Genomic DNA, 12,780 nt, shown 5'->3' with positions numbered 1-12,780 from the left:
CATAAAGAGTCTTCTCAGTGGAATTTTCCATTATTGCAGTATTGTAGGAAACCTAAAAATACAAGAAATTACAGCCTGGTTTATGTTAGAGCATGGAAATGAAATGTGCTTGACTTGTGAGATTTGCTAGAATTTCTTTTTAGAAGAAAACTATTTTGTTTAGTAGAGCAATTTGAAAGTTCTTAAGGAAGTGACTTTTGTCAGAACTACATTATGAATGGGAATTTAGAAATTATAGACCTGATCCTATATGGTGAAAAAAGTGTACATGTTTAGAGGCTCACTGATTTTTTAAAATAGTGGTTGTATTTAATTAGTGATTATTTTGCACAGTTGATTTATGCATAAGGCTGAAAATTCTTAGCACTCACTGATTCCCCCAGGGAAGCATATTTCAGGGCATAGTTATGCCCTCTATCCTTGGCTAGCTTTCTGGCAAAGCTGAACAAAGGAGACTGGGTGAGAACATTTGTGTGACTCAGCCTCATCTTCAGTTAAATTCCCATATCCATGTTTTTACAAAGGTTCGTTGTATAATCTTGAACAAGAAACTTAATCAGTTTTCTCATTATCAGTAAATAGAAATAGTTGGGCCACTCATTACTGAGTGTTGCTCTATGCCAAGTGTGCACCTTATATGAACTAAGGAAATCCTTATAACAACTTTGGAGAGGTGGGAGATGCTATTTTTATCCACATTTGAAGTTTCCTCTTTCTGCCCTTCTCTTTCTCTTCTTCCTCCTCCCTCGCACCCTCCTGACTGCCTGACTGTCTGGACTCTTTTCATCACCATCCTCCCATTGAAACCTCCAAGTCTTAAAGAATAGGGGTGCATCCTAAAATAAAGGAGCATAAGTCAAGACAAGGAGATGAGTTCTTTTTCCCCCTCATTATCACTTTATTGAGCTGGCTTTTCCAGAAGTTTTTCTCCAATGCCTCTTCTGGTGGCACATTTTTATCTCATTACCAACCCCATTAAGGCATTGCTCAGTTATGACTCCTTAATGAAGTAATTATAAGTGGACTTAATTTTGCTAGACTCTATTTGTTCATTCTACCTTTGTATAAATACTACAAAATATATAATGTGTCGTAACAAAAATATTCAACAAATTCACTTACCTGTTTTATTTAGCATAAGCCATTGAAATAAACCTGATGGTGTCCTTTAGAAAAGAAGAAGCATGAATTACAATTGATGAGGAATGATATATTCTGCCTGTTTCTAAAGGAATCACATCAGAAGATGATGTTACATGTAGATGTTACATGTAGTTAGTTTGATAAGTTTATGTCTTAACGATATACTAAGAAAAATTTTTTCTGAAGCGTTTCTCAGAGGGGCTGAACCTATACTGCCCCCTACAGGTTGTATCTGATCCACTTCAAATGAACTCAAGACAGGCCAGACCGGACTCCATTAGAGAGTTTCATTCAAGTGGTTTACTTGGTGGTCTGCAAAGGCGGTGAAGTTTTCCATAATAGGAAAGCAAGCTACGTGGGTGCCTGTCCGCTATGGAAAGCAGAAATTCTGTGAATTACTTAAAAGTTCCCAATATATTGGGGTGCCTGGGTGGCTCAGTTGGTTAAGCGACTGCCTTCTGTTCGGGTCATGATCCCGGGGTCCTGGGTGACTGCCTTCGGCTCAGGTCATGATCCCAGGGTCCTGGGATCGAGTCCCACATCGGGCTTCCCTTGCTCTGTGGGGAGCCTGATTCTCCCTCTCCCTCTGCCTGCCACTCTCCCTGTTTGTGCTCTCTCTCTCTGTCAAATAAATAAATAAAATATTTTTTTAAAAAAGTTCCCAATATATTAGAATCATCAGTTATCCCCATCTGTCCTAAACTTGAAAAATCCGATTTATACTCTTTGCAGTTTGAAAATCTATTGGGGTGAAGCAGTCGACCTACCTCAGGATCCCTGTTTATAAATAAGTTTTTCTCATAATTTGCCAAGAAGAAATACTATCTGGTGTGAACCTCTGGCTTTCCCTCATTGCATATCACTTTGTTGCCATCCATCCTTGGATGGAGGACATTTTTTTTTTATGGTTTTACTTAATTCATATTTTTATGACTTTGATCATGCCTCTCATTCTACTCCTAATTTTATATCAAAAATACCCAGTATCTTTTTCACTTTCAGTTTCTGTTTCTTTCCTGGAGCCTAACCCTGCTTAGAACTCCTCTAGTGTATGTCACCTCTTCTGAAACACATCAGTCCACTTTATCTTGTTAATATACTGTTATGTGACTCTTTCATTTATCACCTTCTGTAGAATAGTCTATGCTTTATTTATTCATTTATTTAGTCCACAAATAATTATACTTCATCACCAAATCCAATGTCATCTTTTCAGCTTTCAGGCTTTCCATCGTAATTGAAATAACTTTTCTCCTAGCTTCTAGACTCATTAGCTTCTTCTCCATCTCTGTTCTGTATCTCTTTTACTATCTGGCTTTCTTCTCTTCTAACTCCCTTTGCATAAGAGCTTCATGAAAGATCCCTTGAGCCATGTATTATAGTCTCCCTGTTATCAATATATTTAACCTCCTGGCTTCAAGCTGTATTCGGATGACCGTTGTCATCTGTGTTTTTACCCACTTTCAATATCTTTTAAGTTACAGCCACATTTCCAACTCATTTTCAACTCTTTGGCATGTATCTATACCTAGATGTCCACTGATTTCTTAAACCTGGTATGTCCTGAAGGGAACTTTGTTTCATTGCTCACAAATCCATTTCTTGTCCCTTTTTGTTATAGAAGTGAGAATATTACTCAGCAGTCATTGATACTTAAATATGTGACATCGTACTCTTTGGTCTCTTTATTGATCTGGTATTCATTAATGAGACATGCAAAGTCAATTCCTTCTTTACAAAATTACTCCATTAAGCTATGTCCCTGATGTTATGTCCTCTGATTTAGGCCCTCAATACATGTCTTCTGGATTACAGAAATACCTTTTCGATCAATGTCACTATCTTTATCTTAGTCCCCTCTAAATCAGATTAAATTTCCATATTAACAACTTTAACAATATCATTCACAAAACTTTCTTCACTTCCTTTTGCCTTTATAACAGGTCCACTCTCTTCAATTTCATCAAGAAGCTCCATGATCTATTATCTATTTATATTTTCATGTTTATTTCACAGTAGTCTATTTCATGTTTTCTTTACTCCAACCAAATTAAATCACTTGCTGTCTTCCATAAGTGCCAAACAATTTCCTATCTTAGCTTTTTTTGGTTCTCTCAGCCTAGAGTGACTTTTGTCTCCTTTCACATTGGGTAGTTTAATCAAAATTTCAAAGCCTAACCAATAAGTGGCAGAGCCTGGATTCATATTTCGATTTATCTAACCTCAAGTTAATGTTCTTCATACTAACACTGAATTCTCTCTCTCTCTCTCTCTCTACACACACACACACACACACACACACACACATACACACACGGGATTACTCACACATGGAGTAGTATTCATTTATGTAATCATTTTTAAAAAGTTTTTATTTATTTATTTGAGAGAGAGAGAGCAGGAGCAGAGGGGAGGAGTAGAGGGAGAGGGAGAAGCAGACTCTCCACTGAGCAGGGAGCCCGATGTGGGGTTCAATCCCAGGACCTCAAGATCATGACCTGAGGCAAAGGCAGATGCCTAACTGACTGAGCCACCCAGGTGCCCCTGTAATCATTTAATACTTAATTTTTAATCACCTACTATGTGCCAGGTATTATTATATGATATTGCAATCAATATCATATAATAATTGGTTCCACCAATTGGTGCATCAGTAAACAAACTTACAAAATAATTTGTGCCCTAATGGAGAGCATAGGCTTATGGGAGAGTCAAAATATGAATAAGATAAACATTATGAATAAGTGAAAGAATATTTCAGATAATATGCTAGTAATATGTATAAAGTAAAGCAAAATTCAGTAGTAATTACAATAGTTAGTGGTAAAAAGAAAAAAATAAAAGAGGAAAGTAGAATATGCAGTATGTGACAACTGGAGTAGTCAGAAAAAGTAAATTTTGAGTAAAGACTGAAAAGAGGTGTGGGTCTCTGGGAGAAGACCAACCTCTGAGGAGGAAGCATAGATGGTACAAAAGCCCTGAGCTGTGGGGATACTTGGACTACTCAAGGAAAGGTAGGAGGGAAGGCACAGTGCTGGGAGATGTTGCTGAGCTGTAACGGTAGACCAGATCACATAAGACCTGGTAAGTAATGGTGAGGACTTTGGTTTTTATTACCAATGAGATGGAAGGCTATTGGAGGAGTGACATAAACTCGTATTATTTCAACATGGCTGCTATGTGGGGAATAGACTAAAGGGAGCAAGGGTGGAACCAAGGAAACGAGTTAGATTGTTATTGCAATAATCCACTCAGCATATGAGAGAGAGTTGGATCTGGATTCTTTTTCTTTTTCCCTCCATTAAAAAAATTTTTTAACATAAACTTTACTACCTACACTGTTTTTAAGTGTACAGTTCTGTGGTTTTAAGTACATTCATAAAATTGTACATCCATCACCACCACCATCTGTCTCCAGAACTCTTTTCATCTGGCAAAATGGAAACTCACTTTCCATTAAGCAATAACTCCCCATGACTTTTTCTCTCTAACCCCTGGTGACATTACCATTCTCTTGTTTCTATGAGTTTGGCATTACTTTGTTCTTATTTTTGTTTCTTAGATTTCATCTATAATGAGATTATGCAATATTTGTCTTTCTGTATCTGACTTATTTCACTTAACATAATGTCCTTCAGGTTCATCCATTGTTGTCACAGGTGGCAGAATTTTTTAAAAATAATTATTTATTTATTTTAGAGAGAGTGTGAGAATGTGGGGGGAGGGGCAGAGGGAGAGGGAGAGAGAGAATCTCAAGCAGACTCCTTCTGAGCGTGGAGCTCAGTTTCCTGACCCTGAGATCATCACCTGAGCCAAAATCAAGAGTTGGACCCTTAATGGACTGAGCCACCTAGGCACACCACAGATGACAGAATTTTATTCCTTTTTAAGGCTGAATAATATTCCACTGTGTATATATACACCTTTTTCCATTCATCTGTTGATGGATATTTAGATGGTTTCCATATCTTGGCTCTTGTGAGTAATGGTGCAATGAACATAGGAGTGCAGATATGTCTTTGAGATACTGTTTTCATTTTCTTCAGATATATACCCAGAAGTGGGAAGTGGGATTGCTGGGTCATATGGTAGTTCTATTTTTTTTTTTTTTAATTTTTGAGGAAACTCCACACTTTTTTTTTATGATGGTTCTATCAATGAGCATGATGCATCATAGTTGAATTCTAGATAATGTTTTGGACAACCTACAGGATTTGCTAATGCAATGTAAAACACATTTTGTTGTATTCTTAGACAATATTTGTGTTATTAAAAAAACTAAAGGGGATAGATAAAATTTCTAAGAGGCATTAAGCATTAATCATAAGTAAACTAGTAGTTTATGAAACCCATGTGTTAAATTTAACTGATGAGTTGAGTACCCGGGTGATGTATGAAATTGTTGAATCACTATATTGTACACCTGAAAGTAATATAGCACTTTAAGTAACTAGAATTAAAATAAAAACATAAAAAGCCAAAAATGATAATAAATTTAAAAAAAATTAGCTTTGATAAGGAAGACATAGGTAACAATGTGTATTAATTATAGGTAGTAACTTAACCTATTACACATGGTAAAAATAGAGAATAAATAATGGAATACACGAGTGTAACTAGTGAATAGAAAAAAATGAAAAGACCAAATCATAAGGTATGATCGATCATGTCACCTACATCATTCCTAAATTGGGTACCTACTGATAATACTCGGTACGGTCTCATTATGGTCTCCCAAGTGTACTACATAAAAAATGCAAGTAATTCCCATAGCTCTTTTGCAGACTAAGTAATGAGCTACAGTTATGGGCTAGGTATGCTTGTCCCTGTGTCTCTCTAGTAAAGCAAGTATATGTGGTGGCCTTAGGCACCTTCTGTTTATTGTACCCCTCCCTCAGATGTCACCTCTGGTTCTGTCCACTGCACCACGATCCAGAAAGATGGACAGAGCAAAATATATGAACATTGCACAAGCTGAGATTTAAATAGTGTGGTCCTTCACACTGTTTGGCCTTATCCTAATTGCATTACCTGCCCCCCATTTCTTTCTTCTTGCTTCTTGCTATATGCTTTAAAATTATTTAATAAATGTTGGGATTTGAACATAACAGCTTGGTCAGTGAGCCTTTCTGTTTCATGATCTCTGGGATGGCATACCTGGGAGCAGAATTGGAGACCACCATTGCATCAAGATCATGTTGCACATGACATAGTGGGTATGAGTTATGAAAGAATTCAAAGAACCAAGAATTAGTGCAAGGTTTTGACTTAAGCAGTTGGAAGAAAGGAGTTGCCACCAACCAAGATAGGATAACCTATAGGAGGAACAGTTTGGGGAGTAAGGTTAGAAGCTCACTTTTGAACATGTTAATCATTACTTATTTTTTAATTTTTAAAATTTGAGGTATAACTGACATACAGCATTGTATTAGTTTTACATGTACAACATAATGATTTGATTCAATATTTATATATATTGCAGAATGATTATAATAAGTCTAATTAACATCTGTCACCATACATAATTACAGAATTTTTCCTGCGATGAGAACTTTTAAGATTTATTCTCTTAACAACTTTCAAATATGCAATACAGTATTATTAACTATAGTCCCTATGCTGTACATTATATCCCCATGACTTATTTATTCTCTAATTGGACATTTGTACCTTTTGACCCCCTTCACCCATTTTGCCCACGCCCACCCCTTGCCTTTGGCAACCACCAATGTGTTCTCTGTCAATTTGTGTGTGTGTGTGTGTGTGTGTGTGTGTGTGTTTTAAGAGTCCATATATAAGTGAGATCATACAGTATTTGTCTTTGATTGACTTACTTCACTTAGCACAATACCCTCTAGGTCCATCCATATAGTCGCAAATGGCAAGATCTCATTCTTTTTTTATAGCTGAATAATATTCCATTGTATTTATATATACTACATTTTTTTATCCATTCATCCATCTATGGACATTTAAGTTGTTTCCATATCTTGGCTGTTACAAATAAAGCTACAGTGATGGGGTACATATATCTTTGTGAATTAGGGTTTTTATTTTCTTCTGGTAAATACCCAGAAGTGTGATTACTTGATCATATTGTTTTATTTTTAATATTTTGAGCAACCTCCATTCTGTTTTCCATAGTGGCTGCATTAACTGACATTCCCACCAACAATGCATGAGGGTTACCTTTTCCCCACATCCTCACCAGCACTTGTTATCTCTTGTCTTTTAGTTAATAGCCATTCTAGCAGGTGTGAGGTGATAGCTCATTGCTTTGATATACATTTCCCTGATGATTAGTGATGTTGAGCATTTTTCCGTGTGTCTGTTGGCCATCTGTATGGCTTCTTTGACAGGATATCTATTCAGATCTTCTGCCCATTTTTTAAACCTAATTGTTTATTGTTTGTTGGTTTTTTTTTTTTTTTTTTTTTTTGCTGTTGAGTTGCATGAGTTCTTTATATATTTTGGATATTAATCCCTTATTGGACATATGATGTGCAAATATTTTCTCCCATATGGTAGGTTTCCTTTACTGTGCAAAATCTTTTCAGTTTGATGTAGTCCCAGTTATTTATTTTTGCTTTTATTGACTTTGCTTTTAGAGTCAGAATCAAAAAATCATCACAAAGACCAATGTCAAGGAGCTTAATGACTCTGTTTTCTTCTAGGAATTTTATGGTTTCAGGTCTTATCTTCAAGTGTTTAATCCATTTTGAGTTAACTTTTGTGTATGGTGCAAGATGGTGATCCAGTTTCATTCTTTTGCACGTGGCTGTTCAGTTTTCTCAACACCATTTATTGAAAAGACTGTCTTTTCCCCAGTGTATATTCTTAACTACTTTGTCTTAAATTGTCCGTGTATACATGGGTTTATTTCTGGGGCCTCTATTCTGTCGATTGATTTATGTGTCTGTTTTATGTCAGCACCATACTGTTTTGATTACTATAGCATTGTAATAGAGTGTGAAATCAGGGAGTATCATGCCTATAATTTTATTCTTCTTTCTTAAGATTGCTTTGGCTATTAAGGTTTTTTTGTGATTCTGTACAAATTTCAGAAGTGTTCTAGTCTGTGAAAAATGCCATTGGAACTGAGATACAGATTACATTGAATCTGTAGATTGCGTTGGGTAGTATGGACATTTTAACAATATTAATTCATCCAGCCCATGAACATGGAATATATTTGCATTTATTTGTGTCCTCTTTAGTTTCTTTCATCGATGTCTTATAGTTTTTAGTATACAGGTCTTTCATCTCCTTGGGTAAATTTATTCCTTGTTAGTTTATTCTTTTTGATGTGATTGTAAATGGGATTCTTTTCTTGATTTTTCTTTCTAATAGTTATTAGTATATAGAAACACAATGGATTTCTGTATGATTTTATATCCTGCAACTTTACTGAATTTATTAGCTCTAAGAGTTTTTTGATTTTTTTTTTTTTTTGGTGGAGTCTTTAGAATTTTCTGTATATAGTATCATGTCATCTGCAAATAGTGACAGTTTTATTTTTTCTTTTCTATTTGAATTTATATCTTTTACTTCTCTAATTCCTCTGGCTAGGACTTCCAGTACTACAGAGAATAAAAGTGGGGAGAGTGGGCATCCTTGTCTTGTTCCTGACAAGTCAGCTTTTCACCATTGAGTGTGATGTTAGCTGTGGGCTTGTCATAGATGGCCTTTATTATGTTGAGATATGTTCCCTCGGTGCCCACTTTGTTGAGAGTTATTATCATGAATGGATGTTGAATTTTGTCACATGTTTTTTTCTGCATTTTTTGAGATGATCATGGGATTTTTTTTAAAGATTTTATTTATTTGTTTGTGTGAGAGAAAATGAGAGAGAGAAAGCATGAGAGGGGGGAGGGTCAGAGGGAGAAGCAGACTCCCTGCTGAGCAGGGAGCCCGATGCATGACTTGATCCTGGGACTCCAGAATCATGACCTGAGCCGAAGGCAGTTGCTTAACCAACTGAGCCACCCAGGCACCCCGATCATGGGATTTTTATTTTTCCTTTTGTTGATGTGGTGGATTACACTGAATATGTTAATCTTGAGATGCTCATGAGACTTGATTATACATACATAAATCTGGGTTTCCCAGATCAGAGTTCAGGATAATTTGGAAGTCATTAACAACATAGATAGTATTTAAATCCATTCACCTGGACGAGATCACCTAGGAAAAAAAGTACAGAGAAGTAAGAGATCCCAGTATTTAAAGATGAGAAGGAACCAGCAAAGGGGATAACAAGGATGGACAGAAAGAGGAGAGGAAAAAGGAGAAGGGTGTGGTATTCCAGAAGCCAGGAGAAGAAAGTGTTTCAGGGAGAGGACATTATTTAACAGCATTAAGTATTGCTGATTAGTTCAAATAACACTGGAAATTAACCAGTGAATTGTCAGTGAGATAGGGTCCCTGGGAAGTCCTGATAATATAACAGTTATCAAAGTGGAATTACTAATAACACCTCCATTCACTCTGAATACTCCTATTTTGGCCAATAAGTTACATGTTCATTCTAGGTAATATTGACACTGATAAGAACAATTCCAGTGGAGTGTGTGGTTTTCGGACGATTTTGCTGGTTGGAGTGGATTCAAGAGAATGAAAGTGAGGGGCTACCTGCATTGAGGCCCTTAAAAAACCTACACTGAATAGTTTATGTCTACATGGACAAAAGCATATTTCTCTTGGCGTAACCCATCCTGCTAACTGATAATGAATCTGTATATTGGTTTCCTCTTGTTGATGTAACAAATACCCACAAATTTAGTGGCTTTCAACAACACGAATTTACTATCTTACAGTGTAGAATTTCAAAATGGGTCTCACTGGGCTAAAATCAAGGTGTTAGTATGACTGCCTTCCTTATGGAGGTTGTAGGGGAGATTCCATTTCCTTGTTTTTTCCAACTTTTAGAGGCTGCCCCCATTCCTTGATTCATGATCCTCTTTTATCTTCAAAGATAACAAGGGCAAGGTAAGTCTTTGTCATATCATATCACTCTGACCTACTTTTCTGTCTTCCTCCTCTGCCTTTAAGAACTCATAATTGGGCTCACCTGGATAATCTAGGAAAGTCTACTTATTTTAAGGTCACCTGCTTAGCAAATTTAATTCCATCTGCAACCTTAATTCTTCATTGCCATATAGTGTAACATATTCACAGGTTCCAGGGGTTAGCACATGGACATCTTTGGTGGAGGGTGTTTTCCGCCCTCTGCTGTCTAACACCCTGGGATGCAAATCTGAGGAAGGCATCCATTACCTGCAAGCTAACAACAAAACTGGTATCACCGGGCTTTTCCCAGGTGCCCCAAGGGTCGAGTTGTTCCCTTTCTCCTTTGTTGGCTGTGCATGAGCTTCTTCCTTCCTCCAGAAGTATTGTGAAAGCACCCTTCGGCCAAAACAGCATAGAAGAAAAAAGAAACAAAGAAAAAAAAAAAAAAAAACAATGAAGGACGTACCTATATTTCTGCCTCTAAAAGCCTTATTGATCTTTGTTCCTTGCTCAGCTTAGGGCCCAGATGTCCACATTCATTTAATAAATACTTTGACCTACAAACAGTGTCTTCTTCTCTCTAATAGCTCACAGGGTAAAGGAATGAGGCCTTGGAAAGTTACCCATACTTTGCTTATGCTCTTATAATTTTTTTAAGAACAAAAGGGAATCCTACTCGTAGCATTCTTGCAAAAGGGGCACAAACAAAAAAGAGGGCACCTCTCATCTTTTACTAACATTTGCAGTTTTTAAAAGACTTTTGATTATATATCTCATTTGACCAGTACAATGAGCCTGTCGAATGATTTTATTAGACTCATGTTTTAAAGTACAAGAAATTTAAATGGAATAAAGGATTTGGTTAAGCACTGAGTAACTGGCAGAGCTGGGACTCAAGCCAGGTGTCATGACTTCTAGTACAGGTTTGATCTTTGACTATTTCAGACTCCCAGCCACATCAACCAGAGGGTCTGTTCCACTCTAATCATCATCATTCTCCTTAGTCTTTTAATATTTGTAAATACTGAAAAGCATTTGGAAAGAAAAATAAATCATCTTTTTTCCCTCACTGTCTGATGAGCAATAGTTGTCAATTTCCTGGGGGTATTCCTACCAGCAATAGGACAAATAAATAATTATTTAGGCATTTATGAAATAAACAACTGAACATTTCAGATAGAGATACCAAACATAAAGTATATAGAAACACTATAGGGAATCATTCTCCATATTAAAAAATCTGTGAACATTACAAATGGAATAATTTTATCAAAGACTAAAATTAGCCTTTGTAATAACAAAGGGGAAAAACAGGAAAATCATATTTGAACCATATCTTCAAAATAGTTAAAGTTGGAGTCTGGAAAAACAGAGTTATCGTTAAATATTTTAGATGATAAACATAAAGTATAGGGTTAGGTGGAGATACAGTGGATCACACTGTATATAGCTAGAAATGACATTTAGATAATCACAAACTAGAAGGAAAAGGAAGCACCCATCATACAAAGTGCTCATGCCCTCCATGTTTGTGTCTATTTAGACATAATCCATGCTTCTCAGAGCTTCAGCTCTACCCCAGTTCTACAATTTAATCTACCTACTGACGGGCAGTTTCCACACGTGGATGTCTTACCATAACCTCAACTTTAATATTTTGAAGATGACCTCATCATTGCCCATGAGGCTAGGAGTCTCTTCTGACATCTATTCCTACCCAGGCTTAAACCCATCTAGCCATGTGTGATTCCTTTCTGAACTCCTTCATACCTAATTGGTTCTTCATTTCTTCCCATTTCCACTGCGGATTGTTTCTAGCATCTCTTCCTTCCTGTCTGTTAGCCTGGATTTCAAGACTTTCTCAGATCTGGTGAACCTTGCCAGTCTCCTCTATGACTTCTCCTTTGTACGCTCCCCCTTACATCTAGATCTTTAGAACATGCCTTTAAATTATGCTCTTCCATCAGTTTGCTTCCTCCTTCTTCTCCTTGCCTCTTGCTCTTTCCCTCTTTCATGCATACATGCCAGTTTGCACACTCTCACATCTATACTAGCCTTACTCCAAATGGCATGTTTTAGGAGTTGAATGATTGAAGAAAGTAGTGTCATCAAAACTTCTACATGTCAAATTTTGTTTAACTTATTCTTACTATAGGATATGCAGAAATATGATTGAAAAATCAACAGGATAAAAGTCAGTTAAAATGAAATGGCACCATGAAATTGCCACTGTGTTTGTGCCACCCTGTGTGTGCGCATGCTCATAAAATTGTAAGTATTTGCAGTTTTCCTTACTCTGAGAGAGACTGAGCATCTTTCCATGTGCATAAGAACCAGTAGGATTTCTATTTCTAGAAAATTTTAATGTTCCCAATTTTTGTCAGTTGGAATAGTGTCTTTCTGATCGGTTTTCAGGAATCACTTATATATTAAATACATTAGCCATTTTCCATGACATGAAATGCAAATAATTTTTACTGTTTGTTACTTGTCTTTTGAATTTATTTGTGGTGTTTTACTTCATTCAAAATATTACTATTTCATGTTTTTTGGGAATTCTTTAATCTTGTATTTTACAACTTTTCTGTTGGAAGTAGAGAGGTCATATTTATAAAGGGCTCTGCTCTC

At 36.4% G+C, this 12,780-nt stretch overlaps 1 protein-coding gene across 13 annotated transcripts in view; it reads left to right on the top strand.

Moving 5' to 3' along the window:
- The window catches only part of DMD (dystrophin), a 2,446,616-nt gene that overhangs the window by 901,283 nt on the left and 1,532,553 nt on the right, over window positions 1-12,780 (top strand). The window lies entirely within an intron of this gene.

Source organism: Phoca vitulina, unplaced genomic scaffold, assembly GCF_004348235.1.
Source record: "Phoca vitulina isolate PV1807 unplaced genomic scaffold, GSC_HSeal_1.0 scaffold35, whole genome shotgun sequence".
In the NCBI taxonomy this organism is placed as follows: domain Eukaryota; kingdom Metazoa; phylum Chordata; class Mammalia; order Carnivora; family Phocidae; genus Phoca; species Phoca vitulina.
The sequence above is the reverse complement of the archived record's forward strand: the minus strand, read 5'-3'. Positions and strand labels throughout refer to the sequence as shown.